The sequence below is a fragment of the Triticum urartu genome, chromosome 1, assembly GCF_003073215.2.
Source record: "Triticum urartu cultivar G1812 chromosome 1, Tu2.1, whole genome shotgun sequence".
Taxonomy (NCBI): Eukaryota; Viridiplantae; Streptophyta; class Magnoliopsida; order Poales; family Poaceae; genus Triticum; species Triticum urartu.
The window spans coordinates 344,340,881-344,360,438 of NC_053022.1; positions in this window are offsets into that span (position 1 = coordinate 344,340,881).

The window sequence follows — 19,558 nt, forward strand, 5'->3', positions numbered from 1 at the left end:
GGCTGAAGAAATGTGCAAAGTCATCCGCGAAAATCTCAAAGCCGTGCAATCGTGCCAGAAGAGTTACTATGATAGCAAGCATCATGACTTGGCTTTCGAGATCGGAGGCCATGTCTACCTCCGCGTCTCTCCAATGAAAGTTACTCGTCGCTTCGGTATCAAAGGGAAGCTTGCCCCTAGATACGTGGGTCCTTTCAAGATCATTGTCAAAAGAGGCGATCTCGCCTATCAACTTGAGCTTCCATCTAACTTTGCAAACGTGCACGACGTGTTTCACGTGTCTCAGCTTCGCAAGTGTTTCAAGACTCCTGACCGCACCATCAACTTTGAAGAGATTGATCTCCAAGAAGACCTGTCTTATCATGAGCATCCCGTTGCTATCCTTGAAGAAACTGAGCACAAGACTCACAACAAGTTTATCAAATTCCTGAAAGTGAAGTGGTCACATCATTCCGACCAAGAAGCCACCTGGGAACGCGAGGACCACCTCCGTTCTGAATATCCGGAGTTCTTTTAGTCCTAGATCTCGGGACGAGATCCTTTCGTAGTCGTGGAGTGTTGTAACGCGACGGATGTAACTTACCATAATTGTACTCTGACTCTTGCCATTTGGGGCTCTAAGTTATGATATTCCCTCGTGGTTGGGTTTTTTCTTCATTTTGCATTTTGTTCATGTCATGCATCTCATATCATGTCATCATGTACATCGCATTTGCATACGTGTTCGTCTCATGCATCCGAGCTTTTTCCCCGTTGTCCGTTTTGCGATCCGGCACTCCTATGTCCTCCGGCGCCCCCTTTTGCCTCTTTTCATGAGAGGGTGTTAAACATTCTCGGAGTGGACCAAGATTCGCCAAGCGGCCTTCGCACACCACCGGTAGACCGCCTGTCAAGTTTCGTGCCATTTGGAGTTCGTTTGATAATCCAACGGTTAACCGAGGAACCGTAAAGGCCTCGTGTGTGTTGCAGCCCAACACCCCTCCAAAGTGGCCCAAAACCCATCCAAACCCCCTCCATCCTCTCGGTCGTTCGATCACGATCGTGTGGCCGAAAACCGCACCTCATTTGGACTCTCCTAGCTCCCTCCACCTATATATTTGTGCCCCTCCCGAAATTTTCGCGCAGTCCAAAACCCTAGCACCACTCTCTCCGCGCCGGACACGTCCGGACGGTGCCGGACGCGTCCGCCGCCACGCCCCAGCCAACACGCTCGTGCCACATGGCCACCGCGCCACCCCCGTGCCATTGGCCCGCCCGGGCCCGAGGCCGGCCCTCGCGGCCCGCCTCTTCGCCGCCGCCGCCCGCGGGAGGTCGTCACTGCGCCCGACGACCCACACCTCCTCCTCGCCGCCCGGTGACGCCGCGGCATCCCCACGCCGCCGCAACCGCCCTCACCGGCCGCCGCCGAAGCCTCCATCTCCCGTCGCCCGAGGGCGCCGCTAGCCGCCGCCCGCGCCCGCCGCTCGCACCGCCGGAGCTCCCCGCCGCCGCGCGCCACGTCCCTGCCTCGGATACGCCGCGACCTTCTACTCCGGCCACCGCGGCTTCCTCTCCAGCGAACCTCGGGCTCCGAGCTCCCAGATCCAGATCCACTAGGGTTGACCCCGATTTTCTCTCCAAGTCATTTTTGCATTATTTTTCTAGCACTATTCATCATGCCATATCTTTGTCACCGTAGCTCCGTTTTGAGCGTGCCATATATCAAAATGTTCGTTAGGATGCCCTCTTCATTTTGTTCCATTGCATCATGCTTGTTTGAGTCCATCTTGATGCCCAAATGACTGTTGCAAGAGTGCTTCATAATGTTAGTTCATGTTTCTTATCAGATCTTGAGCATATGTCATTTTTGCCATGATTATTGTGTACTGCATATGGGCATGAGCCCTACATGTGTTTTGGGCTATGACATGCCATCTTTACAGGAGTGTATGCCATGTATTTTTGTGATCAATGTGGTGACTAGAACATGCATGCAAAGTAGCTCTTGTGATGTTGCTGATTTCAGGGACTTAGATTTTCACTAAGTCATTTCCCTGATGTTATTTTTATGCCATGTATTCATGTTGCTACAGAGTGATCCATGCTTCTTTTGAGTATGTTCAGTAAGGATGATTTCGACATATGGTTATGCTCTATCCATCCATGTCCTTGTTTGCATTTATGGAGTGCCCTAGCATGACGCTCTTGCTCTACTTTTGCTATAAAATGTTCCTGGCAGATTGTTTACGTGTTAATCAATTTTGCCAAGGTTGTTGTAGTTGATCTATGCATGCTATGAGATTGTTCTTGCCATGTTTAGCTTCTTGATCATGCCTTCTTGCTGGTAGTATGCTTAGTTTGTCATGCAATGCCTTGTGTTGAGTGCATCGAGCTCGCAAACATGCCTTCATAATTCTGTTTTGCCATGTCCAGTTTTCTGCTAAGTCTGAATCTGTTAACGAAACTTGTGTTTACATGGGTGCCATCTTATTTTCTATGACCTTTTGGCTTATGGTCGGTAAGGGAATTTTGTTATATGCTTTGAGTATATTCATGTCATGCCTTGTATTGCTATAATCTGATCCTATAGCATGTTGTTATCTTGCTCTAAACATTGCTTCCTGATGTTAATTCCTGGCATGTTAGTAGTTTCACTAAGTCTGTGATGATTTTATCTTTTGCACTTTTGTCATGCTTGTTTGAACCTGCTATTGTGTGATTTAGCTATAGCTCAATGTTCATCTTTTGTCAAGCATCTTGAGTAGATCACTTCCATGTGCTTTGTTGCTATGTTTTAGTGCAGTAGCTTAGTTTCTTGTTGCATTTTAGATGGCATCGTGCTGTAAATCACAGAATTGTGACATTCTTGTTTTGCTTGCCATTTGCAAACCGTGTCTCCGATTCCGGTGATCTTTATATCGATTTCGACCGGAATCATCCCATCTTTCCAGCGGAACACTTGGTTTGCCAAGTTGAGGCCTGATTCAATCTTTCCCTTCCGAAGCACGCATATGCTATGCATATCACATCCCGCGTGTCATGTCATGTTTTGCATCATGTTGCTTGTGCATTGCACCTTGGTTGATTGTGGTTTCCTTTTCTTGTTTTCTTGCCTTGAGTAGAGCCGGGAGACGAGTTCTTGATCGAGGAACCCATTGAGTATGCTTACGAGGATCAAGCTGACGTCAACCCGGAGTACTTTGCAGGCAAGATGACCATACCCTCGAAATCACTTCTATCTTTGCTTGCTGGTTGCTCGCTCTTTTGCTATGCCGTGATACCTGCCTCATGCTTTACCATGCCTCTCATATTGCCATGTCAATCCTCTAACCCACCTTGTCCTAGCAAACCGTTGTTTGGCTATGTTACCGCTTTGCTCAGCCCCTCCTATAGCGTTGCTAGTTGCAAGTGAAGATTAAGTTTGTTCCTTGTTGGAACATGATTATTGTTGGGATATCATTATTATATCGTGTTTAATTTAATGCACCTATATACTTGGTAAAGGGTGGAAGGCTCGGCCTTATGCCTGGTGTTTTGTTCCACTCTTGCCGCCCTAGTTTTCTTAATACCGGTGTTATGTTCCTTGATTTTGCGTTCCTTACGCGGTTGGGTTATAATGGGAACCCCTTGACAGTCCGCCTTGAATAAAACTCCTCCAGCAAGGCCCGACCTTGGTTTTACCATTTGCCGCCTAAGCCTTTTTCCCCTGGGTTCCGCGGACTCAACGGTCATCTTTATTTTAAACCCCCGGGCCAATGCTCCTCTGAGTGTTGGTCCAAACTAGAGCACCGTGCGGGGCCTTCCCTTGGCAACCTGGGTTACGTTGGCTCCCGTACGCTTAGCTTATCCGGTGTGCCCTGAGAACGAGATATGTGCAGCTCCTATCGGGATTTGTCGGCATAGTGGGTGGTCTTGCTAGTCTTGTTTTACCATTCTCGAGATGTCTTGTAACCGGGATTCCGAGTCTGATCGGGTCGTCCTGGGAGAAGGAATATCCTTTGTTGACCATGAGAGCTTGTGATGGGCTAAGTTGGGACACCCCTGTAGGGTTTTGAAGTTTCGAAAGCCGTGTCCGCGGTTATGGGCAGATGGGAATTTGTTAATATCCGGTTGTAGAGAACCTAACACTTAACTTAATTAAAATGAATCAACAGCATGTGTAGCCGTGATGGTCTCTTCTCGGCGGGGTCCGGGAAGTGAACACGGTCTCGTGTTATGCTTGAACGTAAGTAGTTTCAGGATCACTTCTTGATCTTTGTAGCTTCTCGACCGTGCTTTGATTCTCTTCTCGCTCTCATTTGTGTAAGGTAGCCACCATATATGCTAGTGCTTGCTGCAGCTCCACCCTACTACCTTTCCTACCCGTAAGCTTAAATACTCTTGATCGCGAGGGTGTGAGATTGCTGAGTCCCCGTGACTCACAGATTACTTCCAAAACCAGATGCAGGTGCCGATGGTGCCAGTACAGGGGATGCGACCGAACTCAAGTGGGAGTTCAACGAGGATTCAGGACGTTACTATGTTTCCTTTCCAGACGATCCGTAGTGGAGCCCAGTTGGGGCGATCGGGGATCTTATGCATTTGGGGTTGTCTTTATTTTGGTTCCGTAGTCAGACCTTGATTGTATTCTGGATGATGTAATGCTATATTTATGTATTGTGTGAAGTGGCGATTGTAAGACAACTCTTTATCTCTATCTTATTCAGTACATGGGATGTGTAAAGATTACCCCTCTTGCGACATGCCTACAATGTGGTTATGCCTCTAAGTTGTGCTCCGACACGTGGGAGATATAGCCGCATCATGGGTGTTACAAGTTGGTAATCAGAGCCTTCCCCGACTTAGGAGCCCCCTGCTTGATCGAATCGCTGGCATTGTTGAGTCTAGAAAAATGTTGTGAGTCATATAGGATTATATATATCGGAGAGTAGGATTATTTTTACTCCTCTGTCCCTTCGTTGCTCTGGTGAGGCTTCCTGATGTAGAGTTTTGACTCTTCTCTTCTCAAATTTCATGAAAAAAATTAGGATCACGCGGGTATCTTGGAATCGTTCCGATGGTATTGTGACGAGATCATTGTTCTTGGTGCCTCCTGACATTTAGGGGTTGTGGCAGTGTCCCGGGGAGTTGAGCTCCGAGGTGTTGTCATCACAATTTTATCGTTGCAGTTCTGGAATACCTAAGTTCGCCGACATCGAAAATCTCCTTTATGCAGTTGTTGACGAGATAACCTCGATGCCACCCAGTACTAGGGCGGGAGTTCGGGAGTATTGCCATAACTCGTATAACAGATGCTTTTCAAAGGTTGAGGTAAATGATTTCCGAAGGTTTCTTGGTTATTTGCTGAAGGATGAATACAGCTGGATGTAGGATTTGCTAGTTTTGGGTGAGATATTATGCTTCCCATGTATCCCCAACACCTGATTGCATAACCAGAAAGTTTCGGGAGTTTCATAGGTGGGAATTCATGTAGCTCTAGTATATCTTCCGCAGATATTTGGTTTGTGATTGGGTAATCCTTACCAATTATTTGTTCATATCCGTACCTTGTTGTTTTATTCATCTACCTCTATCTAAGTGGCTTCTCAACTTATGGAAGTGTGATCATTTACTTCGGAATTCATTCGTTCATCCTTGTTCGAATGTTAAGGCTATATGTTGCAATTTCGATCCTTTGATTCAGCTTGAATATATGTCTTTCAAGATGCTAACGGATGCCACCCTCTTCAGGATGGCTCCTCCAACGTGTCAGAATCCGGAACCTCCGCCACCGCCTCCACCTCCGGAGGCATGGCAAGCTTTCATGGCCGCTACCAACACCAACATGCAGATGCTTATGCAACTGTTGCAAGAGCGCAACCAAGGAAATCAAGGCCATGGCAACAATCAAGTTCAGTTTGCTACCCTCAACCAGTTCCTCGCAAACCAGTGGAAGTCTTTCAGTAACTGTGTCGAGGCCACAGACGCTAATGATTGGCTTGTGGATATCTACAAACATTTTGAGTGTAGCAACGTCAGGCCTGAGGACTTTGTCAAGTTTGCTTCGTTCCAACTCAAAGACCAAGTTGCTAAGTGGTATCAACAATACAAAGATTCCAGAGGAGGTCGTGTGATTACCTGGGATGATTTCCGCCGAGACTTCAAAGCTCACCACTTTCCTCAAAGTGTTGTTGAGAGTAAGCGCGAGGAGTTCCGCAATCTGAAGCAGGGCAGTGTGTCTGTTTACCAATACAACATCCTATTCCAGAGGCTCGCTCGCTTCGCCAAACAAGACGTCCCTGATGAGAAGAGCATGATTTATTAGTTCAGAGGTGGTCTCAGAGAAGATCTGCAACTAGCTCTTGTTCTTTTTGAGCCGACCAAGTATGATGATTTCTACAACATGGCACTAAAGCAAGAGGCCGCTCAGCTCAAGTGTGATGCATCTAAGAAGAGAGTCAGGGATGCAACTCCTTCTTCTTCTTCGACTCAAGTGGCAGCTAAGCAGCAAAAGTTCTGGTTGCCTCCTCCTCCTCCGTTCCGTCAGCCTTACCAGCAGAAGAGTAAAGGTGGCAATGGATCTTCCTACCCACCCAACCCAGGCTATCAGAATAAAACTCTGTCTCATGCTCCAAGGTCTAGTGCTCCGTATCACCGCCCGCTCTCAGAGGTTACGTGCAACAAGTGTCAGCAGAAGGGGCACTATGCGAACAAATTCTTCAACCATAGGCGCCTTCCGCCTCCTCCTCCTGTGTGATCTGCCAGCAATGCAGTGGTCAAGCATAATCCCAAGTTTGCAAAGGTCAACTTGATGAACGCGGCTCAAGCAGAGGACTCTTCAGAAGTGATCATGGGTAACTTTCCAGTTAACTCTACTCCTGCAAAAGTCCTTTCTGATACTGGTGCATCGCATTGTTTCATGTCAAGATCATTTGTTTCAAAGCATGACTTCGTTTCGGAAATGTTGGGTAAACCCATGGGAGTGGTTTCTCCGGCCAAGTCTTTGAGGGCTACCACGATGATCCCGAATGTTTCTATCAAGATGGGTGACTATAAGTTTTTGTCTTCTCCAATGGTCCTTGGTGACTCAGATATTGATCTAATTCTCGGCATGGACTGGCTTTCTAAGCACAAGGCTCAGCTTGATTGTGCTGCCAGGCAGATTCAATTGACACACTCGTCTGAGGATGTGATCATCTATGCAGCTCGTGACGATACCATTCGACTGTTTTCTCTCAACGAGAAGGGCGAGTTGAATGCCATCTCTCAGATTCCAGTCGTTTGTGAATATCAAGACATCTTTCCAGAAGAGCTTCCAGGAATGCCTCCTCACCGGCCAGTTGAATTCGTCATCGATCTTGAGCCTGGCACGGAACCTGTTTGCAAACGTCCTTACTAGCTTGGACCAGCAGAGTTGAAGGAGCTGAAGAAGCAACTCGATATACAAGAGCTTATGGGTCTGATCCGACCGAGTTCTTCTCCTTGGGGTTGTGGTGTTCTTTTTGTCAAGAAGAAGGATGGCACGAACCAACTTTGTGTCGACTACCGTCCATTGAACAAGAAGACCATAAAGAACAAGTACCCACTTCCCAACTTCAATGAGCTTTTCGAACAACTCAAGGGTTCTCAAGTATTTTCCAAGCTTGACCTCCGTATGGGCTACCATCAGATTCGCATTCGTGAACAAGATATCCCCAAGACAGCATTCAGAACAAGCTATGGTTCCTACGAATACACTGTCATGTCTTTCGGCCTTGTCAACGTTCCTCCAACATTCTCTCGCATGATGAACTTCATCTTCAACCCCTACACAAATGACTTCGTCTTGGTGTATCTCGATGATATTTTGGTCTTTTCCAAGAACAAAGAGGATCATGCCAAGCATTTGAGATTGGTGCTGGACAAACTCAGAGAACATCAGTTCTATGTGAAGTTTTCAAAGTGCGAGTTTTGGCTCGATGAGGTTCTCTACCTTGGGCATATCATCTCCATCAAGGCCATAGCTGTTAATCCTAAGAAGGTGTCTGCAATTGTGAATTGGGAACCGCCTCAGAATGTGAAGCAGCTCCGCAGTTTCCTTGGGCTTGCAAGCTACTGTCGAAGATTCGTTGAGAATTTTTCTAAGATTGCAAAGCCTCTTTCCAACCTCCTCCAGAAGCATGTGAAGTATGTCTGGACGCCTGAATGTGACATGGCTTTCAACACCCTCAAAGAGAAGTTAGTCACAGCTCCAGTTCTGACTCCTCCTGATTAATCCAAACCATTCGAGGTTTTCTGTGATGCTTCCCTACAAGGTCTTGGTGCTGTGTTAATGCAAGAGAAGAAAGGTGTGGCCTATACCTCTCGCCAGTTGAAGCCCAGCGAAAAGAACTAACCCACTCATGACCTCGAGTTGGTGGCAGTTGTCCATGCTCTTTTAACATGGAGACATCTCTTGTTGGGAAGGAAAGTGGACATCTTCACTGATCATAAGAGTCTCAAGTACATCTTCACTCATCCCAACCTCAACCTCAGGCAGACTCGTTGGGTCGAAATGATTCAAGAGTATAATCCGAGTATTGAATATACTCCAGGCAAGGCCAATGTAATTGCAGACGCTTTGAGCGGGAAGGCTTACTGCAACAGTTTGATTCTCAAGCCCTTCCAACTGAAACTTTGTGAAGCTTTCCACAAACTTAATCTCCAAGTTGTTCCTCAAGGATTTCTTGCCAACCTCCAAGTCTCTCCCACTTTGGAAGATCAAATTCGTGAGGCACAACTTCTTGATGCAGTGGTGAAGAAGGTGAAGAATGGGATTGCCAAGAGCCAACTCAAGTACAAGTGTATCGCCTTGATGACAAAGATACTCTATTCTTCGAGGATCGAATTGTGGTTCCTAAAGGTGACCTTCGTAAAGTCATTATGAACGAGGCTCACAGTGCACTCCTATCTATTCATCCTAGAAGTACAAAGATGTACCATGACCTCAAGCAGTCGTATTGGTGGACTCGAATGAAGCGAGGAGATTGCTCAGTTCGTGAATGAATGTGATGTCTGCAGGAGAGTGAAAGCAGAACACCAACGGCCAGCTGGTCTCCTCCAACCTCTTCCCATTCCAGAATGGAAGTTTGACCATATTAAGATGGACTTCGTGACTGGATTTCCCAAGTCCAAACGTGGAAATAATGCTATCTTTGTTATCATCGACAAGCTCACTAAAGTGGCTCATTTTCTTCCTATCAAAGAATCTATCACAGCAGCTCAGTTGGCAGAGCTATATACCTCCAGGATTGTCTCTTTGCATGGAATTCCATAGTTTATATCTTTAGATCGTGGAAGCATCTTTACCTCTAAGTTCTTGGATTCCTTTCAGAAGGCCATGGGCACCAACATTCGGTTCAGCACAGCCTTTCATCCTCAAACTAGTGGACAAGTCAAGCGAGTAAATGAAATTCTTGAATATATGCTCAGGGCTTGTGTCATTTCTTTCGGTATGAAGTGGGAAGATTGTCTTCCATATGCCGAGTTCTCCTACAACAACAGCTTCCAAGCGAGTTCAGGCAAGGCCCCATTCGACATTCTCTATAGCAGGAAGTGTCGTACTCCTCTTAATTGGTGAGAGACTGGTGAACGCCAACTTCTTGGCAATGACTTGATCACAGAGGCTGAAGAAATGTGCAAAGTCATCCGCGAAAATCTCAAAGCCGTGCAATCGTGCCAGAAGAGTTACTATGATAGCAAGCATCATGACTTGGCTTTCGAGATCGGAGGCCATGTCTACCTCCGCGTCTCTCCAATGAAAGTTACTCGTCGCTTCGGTATCAAAGGGAAGCTTGCCCCTAGATACGTGGGTCCTTTCAAGATCATTGTCAAAAGAGGCGATCTCGCCTATCAACTTGAGCTTCCATCTAACTTTGCAAACGTGCACGACGTGTTTCACGTGTCTCAGCTTCGCAAGTGTTTCAAGACTCCTGACCGCACCATCAACTTTGAAGAGATTGATCTCCAAGAAGACCTGTCTTATCATGAGCATCCCGTTGCTATCCTTGAAGAAACTGAGCACAAGACTCACAACAAGTTTATCAAATTCCTGAAAGTGAAGTGGTCACATCATTCCGACCAAGAAGCCACCTGGGAACGCGAGGACCACCTCCGTTCTGAATATCCGGAGTTCTTTTAGTCCTAGATCTCGGGACGAGATCCTTTCGTAGTCGTGGAGTGTTGTAACGCGACGGATGTAACTTACCATAATTGTACTCTGACTCTTGCCATTTGGGGCTCTAAGTTATGATATTCCCTCGTGGTTGGGTTTTTTCTTCATTTTGCATTTTGTTCATGTCATGCATCTCATATCATGTCATCATGTACATCGCATTTGCATACGTGTTCGTCTCATGCATCCGAGCTTTTTCCCCGTTGTCCGTTTTGCGATCCGGCACTCCTATGTCCTCCGGCGCCCCCTTTTGCCTCTTTTCATGAGAGGGTGTTAAACATTCTCGGAGTGGACCAAGATTCGCCAAGCGGCCTTCGCACACCACCGGTAGACCGCCTGTCAAGTTTCGTGCCATTTGGAGTTCGTTTGATAATCCAACGGTTAACCGAGGAACCGTAAAGGCCTCGTGTGTGTTGCAGCCCAACACCCCTCCAAAGTGGCCCAAAACCCATCCAAACCCCCTCCATCCTCTCGGTCGTTCGATCACGATCGTGTGGCCGAAAACCGCACCTCATTTGGACTCTCCTAGCTCCCTCCACCTATATATTTGTGCCCCTCCCGAAATTTTCGCGCAGTCCAAAACCCTAGCACCACTCTCTCCGCGCCGGACACGTCCGGACGGTGCCGGACGCGTCCGCCGCCACGCCCCAGCCAACACGCTCGTGCCACATGGCCACCGCGCCACCCCCGTGCCATTGGCCCGCCCGGGCCCGAGGCCGGCCCTCGCGGCCCGCCTCTTCGCCGCCGCCGCCCGCGGGAGGTCGTCACTGCGCCCGACGACCCACACCTCCTCCTCGCCGCCCGGTGACGCCGCGGCATCCCCACGCCGCCGCAACCGCCCTCACCGGCCGCCGCCGAAGCCTCCATCTCCCGTCGCCCGAGGGCGCCGCTAGCCGCCGCCCGCGCCCGCCGCTCGCACCGCCGGAGCTCCCCGCCGCCGCGCGCCACGTCCCTGCCTCGGATACGCCGCGACCTTCTACTCCGGCCACCGCGGCTTCCTCTCCAGCGAACCTCGGGCTCCGAGCTCCCAGATCCAGATCCACTAGGGTTGACCCCGATTTTCTCTCCAAGTCATTTTTGCATTATTTTTCTAGCACTATTCATCATGCCATATCTTTGTCACCGTAGCTCCGTTTTGAGCGTGCCATATATCAAAATGTTCGTTAGGATGCCCTCTTCATTTTGTTCCATTGCATCATGCTTGTTTGAGTCCATCTTGATGCCCAAATGACTGTTGCAAGAGTGCTTCATAATGTTAGTTCATGTTTCTTATCAGATCTTGAGCATATGTCATTTTTGCCATGATTATTGTGTACTGCATATGGGCATGAGCCCTACATGTGTTTTGGGCTATGACATGCCATCTTTACAGGAGTGTATGCCATGTATTTTTGTGATCAATGTGGTGACTAGAACATGCATGCAAAGTAGCTCTTGTGATGTTGCTGATTTCAGGGACTTAGATTTTCACTAAGTCATTTCCCTGATGTTATTTTTATGCCATGTATTCATGTTGCTACAGAGTGATCCATGCTTCTTTTGAGTATGTTCAGTAAGGATGATTTCGACATATGGTTATGCTCTATCCATCCATGTCCTTGTTTGCATTTATGGAGTGCCCTAGCATGACGCTCTTGCTCTACTTTTGCTATAAAATGTTCCTGGCAGATTGTTTACGTGTTAATCAATTTTGCCAAGGTTGTTGTAGTTGATCTATGCATGCTATGAGATTGTTCTTGCCATGTTTAGCTTCTTGATCATGCCTTCTTGCTGGTAGTATGCTTAGTTTGTCATGCAATGCCTTGTGTTGAGTGCATCGAGCTCGCAAACATGCCTTCATAATTCTGTTTTGCCATGTCCAGTTTTCTGCTAAGTCTGAATCTGTTAACGAAACTTGTGTTTACATGGGTGCCATCTTATTTTCTATGACCTTTTGGCTTATGGTCGGTAAGGGAATTTTGTTATATGCTTTGAGTATATTCATGTCATGCCTTGTATTGCTATAATCTGATCCTATAGCATGTTGTTATCTTGCTCTAAACATTGCTTCCTGATGTTAATTCCTGGCATGTTAGTAGTTTCACTAAGTCTGTGATGATTTTATCTTTTGCACTTTTGTCATGCTTGTTTGAACCTGCTATTGTGTGATTTAGCTATAGCTCAATGTTCATCTTTTGTCAAGCATCTTGAGTAGATCACTTCCATGTGCTTTGTTGCTATGTTTTAGTGCAGTAGCTTAGTTTCTTGTTGCATTTTAGATGGCATCGTGCTGTAAATCACAGAATTGTGACATTCTTGTTTTGCTTGCCATTTGCAAACCGTGTCTCCGATTCCGGTGATCTTTATATCGATTTCGACCGGAATCATCCCATCTTTCCAGCGGAACACTTGGTTTGCCAAGTTGAGGCCTGATTCAATCTTTCCCTTCCGAAGCACGCATATGCTATGCATATCACATCCCGCGTGTCATGTCATGTTTTGCATCATGTTGCTTGTGCATTGCACCTTGGTTGATTGTGGTTTCCTTTTCTTGTTTTCTTGCCTTGAGTAGAGCCGGGAGACGAGTTCTTGATCGAGGAACCCATTGAGTATGCTTACGAGGATCAAGCTGACGTCAACCCGGAGTACTTTGCAGGCAAGATGACCATACCCTCGAAATCACTTCTATCTTTGCTTGCTGGTTGCTCGCTCTTTTGCTATGCCGTGATACCTGCCTCATGCTTTACCATGCCTCTCATATTGCCATGTCAATCCTCTAACCCACCTTGTCCTAGCAAACCGTTGTTTGGCTATGTTACCGCTTTGCTCAGCCCCTCCTATAGCGTTGCTAGTTGCAAGTGAAGATTAAGTTTGTTCCTTGTTGGAACATGATTATTGTTGGGATATCATTATTATATCGTGTTTAATTTAATGCACCTATATACTTGGTAAAGGGTGGAAGGCTCGGCCTTATGCCTGGTGTTTTGTTCCACTCTTGCCGCCCTAGTTTTCTTAATACCGGTGTTATGTTCCTTGATTTTGCGTTCCTTACGCGGTTGGGTTATAATGGGAACCCCTTGACAGTCCGCCTTGAATAAAACTCCTCCAGCAAGGCCCGACCTTGGTTTTACCATTTGCCGCCTAAGCCTTTTTCCCCTGGGTTCCGCGGACTCAACGGTCATCTTTATTTTAAACCCCCGGGCCAATGCTCCTCTGAGTGTTGGTCCAAACTAGAGCACCGTGCGGGGCCTTCCCTTGGCAACCTGGGTTACGTTGGCTCCCGTACGCTTAGCTTATCCGGTGTGCCCTGAGAACGAGATATGTGCAGCTCCTATCGGGATTTGTCGGCATAGTGGGTGGTCTTGCTAGTCTTGTTTTACCATTCTCGAGATGTCTTGTAACCGGGATTCCGAGTCTGATCGGGTCGTCCTGGGAGAAGGAATATCCTTTGTTGACCATGAGAGCTTGTGATGGGCTAAGTTGGGACACCCCTGTAGGGTTTTGAAGTTTCGAAAGCCGTGTCCGCGGTTATGGGCAGATGGGAATTTGTTAATATCCGGTTGTAGAGAACCTAACACTTAACTTAATTAAAATGAATCAACAGCATGTGTAGCCGTGATGGTCTCTTCTCGGCGGGGTCCGGGAAGTGAACACGGTCTCGTGTTATGCTTGAACGTAAGTAGTTTCAGGATCACTTCTTGATCTTTGTAGCTTCTCGACCGTGCTTTGATTCTCTTCTCGCTCTCATTTGTGTAAGGTAGCCACCATATATGCTAGTGCTTGCTGCAGCTCCACCCTACTACCTTTCCTACCCGTAAGCTTAAATACTCTTGATCGCGAGGGTGTGAGATTGCTGAGTCCCCGTGACTCACAGATTACTTCCAAAACCAGATGCAGGTGCCGATGGTGCCAGTACAGGGGATGCGACCGAACTCAAGTGGGAGTTCAACGAGGATTCAGGACGTTACTATGTTTCCTTTCCAGACGATCCGTAGTGGAGCCCAGTTGGGGCGATCGGGGATCTTATGCATTTGGGGTTGTCTTTATTTTGGTTCCGTAGTCAGACCTTGATTGTATTCTGGATGATGTAATGCTATATTTATGTATTGTGTGAAGTGGCGATTGTAAGACAACTCTTTATCTCTATCTTATTCAGTACATGGGATGTGTAAAGATTACCCCTCTTGCGACATGCCTACAATGTGGTTATGCCTCTAAGTTGTGCTCCGACACGTGGGAGATATAGCCGCATCATGGGTGTTACAAGTTGGTAATCAGAGCCTTCCCCGACTTAGGAGCCCCCTGCTTGATCGAATCGCTGGCATTGTTGAGTCTAGAAAAATGTTGTGAGTCATATAGGATTATATATATCGGAGAGTAGGATTATTTTTACTCCTCTGTCCCTTCGTTGCTCTGGTGAGGCTTCCTGATGTAGAGTTTTGACTCTTCTCTTCTCAAATTTCATGAAAAAAATTAGGATCACGCGGGTATCTTGGAATCGTTCCGATGGTATTGTGACGAGATCATTGTTCTTGGTGCCTCCTGACATTTAGGGGTTGTGGCAGTGTCCCGGGGAGTTGAGCTCCGAGGTGTTGTCATCACAATTTTATCGTTGCAGTTCTGGAATACCTAAGTTCGCCGACATCGAAAATCTCCTTTATGCAGTTGTTGACGAGATAACCTCGATGCCACCCAGTACTAGGGCGGGAGTTCGGGAGTATTGCCATAACTCGTATAACAGATGCTTTTCAAAGGTTGAGGTAAATGATTTCCGAAGGTTTCTTGGTTATTTGCTGAAGGATGAATACAGCTGGATGTAGGATTTGCTAGTTTTGGGTGAGATATTATGCTTCCCATGTATCCCCAACACCTGATTGCATAACCAGAAAGTTTCGGGAGTTTCATAGGTGGGAATTCATGTAGCTCTAGTATATCTTCCGCAGATATTTGGTTTGTGATTGGGTAATCCTTACCAATTATTTGTTCATATCCGTACCTTGTTGTTTTATTCATCTACCTCTATCTAAGTGGCTTCTCAACTTATGGAAGTGTGATCATTTACTTCGGAATTCATTCGTTCATCCTTGTTCGAATGTTAAGGCTATATGTTGCAATTTCGATCCTTTGATTCAGCTTGAATATATGTCTTTCAAGATGCTAACGGATGCCACCCTCTTCAGGATGGCTCCTCCAACGTGTCAGAATCCGGAACCTCCGCCACCGCCTCCACCTCCGGAGGCATGGCAAGCTTTCATGGCCGCTACCAACACCAACATGCAGATGCTTATGCAACTGTTGCAAGAGCGCAACCAAGGAAATCAAGGCCATGGCAACAATCAAGTTCAGTTTGCTACCCTCAACCAGTTCCTCGCAAACCAGTGGAAGTCTTTCAGTAACTGTGTCGAGGCCACAGACGCTAATGATTGGCTTGTGGATATCTACAAACATTTTGAGTGTAGCAACGTCAGGCCTGAGGACTTTGTCAAGTTTGCTTCGTTCCAACTCAAAGACCAAGTTGCTAAGTGGTATCAACAATACAAAGATTCCAGAGGAGGTCGTGTGATTACCTGGGATGATTTCCGCCGAGACTTCAAAGCTCACCACTTTCCTCAAAGTGTTGTTGAGAGTAAGCGCGAGGAGTTCCGCAATCTGAAGCAGGGCAGTGTGTCTGTTTACCAATACAACATCCTATTCCAGAGGCTCGCTCGCTTCGCCAAACAAGACGTCCCTGATGAGAAGAGCATGATTTATTAGTTCAGAGGTGGTCTCAGAGAAGATCTGCAACTAGCTCTTGTTCTTTTTGAGCCGACCAAGTATGATGATTTCTACAACATGGCACTAAAGCAAGAGGCCGCTCAGCTCAAGTGTGATGCATCTAAGAAGAGAGTCAGGGATGCAACTCCTTCTTCTTCTTCGACTCAAGTGGCAGCTAAGCAGCAAAAGTTCTGGTTGCCTCCTCCTCCTCCGTTCCGTCAGCCTTACCAGCAGAAGAGTAAAGGTGGCAATGGATCTTCCTACCCACCCAACCCAGGCTATCAGAATAAAACTCTGTCTCATGCTCCAAGGTCTAGTGCTCCGTATCACCGCCCGCTCTCAGAGGTTACGTGCAACAAGTGTCAGCAGAAGGGGCACTATGCGAACAAATTCTTCAACCATAGGCGCCTTCCGCCTCCTCCTCCTGTGTGATCTGCCAGCAATGCAGTGGTCAAGCATAATCCCAAGTTTGCAAAGGTCAACTTGATGAACGCGGCTCAAGCAGAGGACTCTTCAGAAGTGATCATGGGTAACTTTCCAGTTAACTCTACTCCTGCAAAAGTCCTTTCTGATACTGGTGCATCGCATTGTTTCATGTCAAGATCATTTGTTTCAAAGCATGACTTCGTTTCGGAAATGTTGGGTAAACCCATGGGAGTGGTTTCTCCGGCCAAGTCTTTGAGGGCTACCACGATGATCCCGAATGTTTCTATCAAGATGGGTGACTATAAGTTTTTGTCTTCTCCAATGGTCCTTGGTGACTCAGATATTGATCTAATTCTCGGCATGGACTGGCTTTCTAAGCACAAGGCTCAGCTTGATTGTGCTGCCAGGCAGATTCAATTGACACACTCGTCTGAGGATGTGATCATCTATGCAGCTCGTGACGATACCATTCGACTGTTTTCTCTCAACGAGAAGGGCGAGTTGAATGCCATCTCTCAGATTCCAGTCGTTTGTGAATATCAAGACATCTTTCCAGAAGAGCTTCCAGGAATGCCTCCTCACCGGCCAGTTGAATTCGTCATCGATCTTGAGCCTGGCACGGAACCTGTTTGCAAACGTCCTTACTAGCTTGGACCAGCAGAGTTGAAGGAGCTGAAGAAGCAACTCGATATACAAGAGCTTATGGGTCTGATCCGACCGAGTTCTTCTCCTTGGGGTTGTGGTGTTCTTTTTGTCAAGAAGAAGGATGGCACGAACCAACTTTGTGTCGACTACCGTCCATTGAACAAGAAGACCATAAAGAACAAGTACCCACTTCCCAACTTCAATGAGCTTTTCGAACAACTCAAGGGTTCTCAAGTATTTTCCAAGCTTGACCTCCGTATGGGCTACCATCAGATTCGCATTCGTGAACAAGATATCCCCAAGACAGCATTCAGAACAAGCTATGGTTCCTACGAATACACTGTCATGTCTTTCGGCCTTGTCAACGTTCCTCCAACATTCTCTCGCATGATGAACTTCATCTTCAACCCCTACACAAATGACTTCGTCTTGGTGTATCTCGATGATATTTTGGTCTTTTCCAAGAACAAAGAGGATCATGCCAAGCATTTGAGATTGGTGCTGGACAAACTCAGAGAACATCAGTTCTATGTGAAGTTTTCAAAGTGCGAGTTTTGGCTCGATGAGGTTCTCTACCTTGGGCATATCATCTCCATCAAGGCCATAGCTGTTAATCCTAAGAAGGTGTCTGCAATTGTGAATTGGGAACCGCCTCAGAATGTGAAGCAGCTCCGCAGTTTCCTTGGGCTTGCAAGCTACTGTCGAAGATTCGTTGAGAATTTTTCTAAGATTGCAAAGCCTCTTTCCAACCTCCTCCAGAAGCATGTGAAGTATGTCTGGACGCCTGAATGTGACATGGCTTTCAACACCCTCAAAGAGAAGTTAGTCACAGCTCCAGTTCTGACTCCTCCTGATTAATCCAAACCATTCGAGGTTTTCTGTGATGCTTCCCTACAAGGTCTTGGTGCTGTGTTAATGCAAGAGAAGAAAGGTGTGGCCTATACCTCTCGCCAGTTGAAGCCCAGCGAAAAGAACTAACCCACTCATGACCTCGAGTTGGTGGCAGTTGTCCATGCTCTTTTAACATGGAGACATCTCTTGTTGGGAAGGAAAGTGGACATCTTCACTGATCATAAGAGTCTCAAGTACATCTTCACTCATCCCAACCTCAACCTCAGGCAGACTCGTTGGGTCGAAATGATTCAAGAGTATAATCCGAGTATTGAATATACTCCAGGCAAGGCCAATGTAATTGCAGACGCTTTGAGCGGGAAGGCTTACTGCAACAGTTTGATTCTCAAGCCCTTCCAACTGAAACTTTGTGAAGCTTTCCACAAACTTAATCTCCAAGTTGTTCCTCAAGGATTTCTTGCCAACCTCCAAGTCTCTCCCACTTTGGAAGATCAAATTCGTGAGGCACAACTTCTTGATGCAGTGGTGAAGAAGGTGAAGAATGGGATTGCCAAGAGCCAACTCAAGTACAAGTGTATCGCCTTGATGACAAAGATACTCTATTCTTCGAGGATCGAATTGTGGTTCCTAAAGGTGACCTTCGTAAAGTCATTATGAACGAGGCTCACAGTGCACTCCTATCTATTCATCCTAGAAGTACAAAGATGTACCATGACCTCAAGCAGTCGTATTGGTGGACTCGAATGAAGCGAGGAGATTGCTCAGTTCGTGAATGAATGTGATGTCTGCAGGAGAGTGAAAGCAGAACACCAACGGCCAGCTGGTCTCCTCCAACCTCTTCCCATTCCAGAATGGAAGTTTGACCATATTAAGATGGACTTCGTGACTGGATTTCCCAAGTCCAAACGTGGAAATAATGCTATCTTTGTTATCATCGACAAGCTCACTAAAGTGGCTCATTTTCTTCCTATCAAAGAATCTATCACAGCAGCTCAGTTGGCAGAGCTATATACCTCCAGGATTGTCTCTTTGCATGGAATTCCATAGTTTATATCTTTAGATCGTGGAAGCATCTTTACCTCTAAGTTCTTGGATTCCTTTCAGAAGGCCATGGGCACCAACATTCGGTTCAGCACAGCCTTTCATCCTCAAACTAGTGGACAAGTCAAGCGAGTAAATGAAATTCTTGAATATATGCTCAGGGCTTGTGTCATTTCTTTCGGTATGAAGTGGGAAGATTGTCTTCCATATGCCGAGTTCTCCTACAACAACAGCTTCCAAGCGAGTTCAGGCAAGGCCCCATTCGACATTCTCTATAGCAGGAAGTGTCGTACTCCTCTTAATTGGTGAGAGACTGGTGAACGCCAACTTCTTGGCAATGACTTGATCACAGAGGCTGAAGAAATGTGCAAAGTCATCCGCGAAAATCTCAAAGCCGTGCAATCGTGCCAGAAGAGTTACTATGATAGCAAGCATCATGACTTGGCTTTCGAGATCGGAGGCCATGTCTACCTCCGCGTCTCTCCAATGAAAGTTACTCGTCGCTTCGGTATCAAAGGGAAGCTTGCCCCTAGATACGTGGGTCCTTTCAAGATCATTGTCAAAAGAGGCGATCTCGCCTATCAACTTGAGCTTCCATCTAACTTTGCAAACGTGCACGACGTGTTTCACGTGTCTCAGCTTCGCAAGTGTTTCAAGACTCCTGACCGCACCATCAACTTTGAAGAGATTGATCTCCAAGAAGACCTGTCT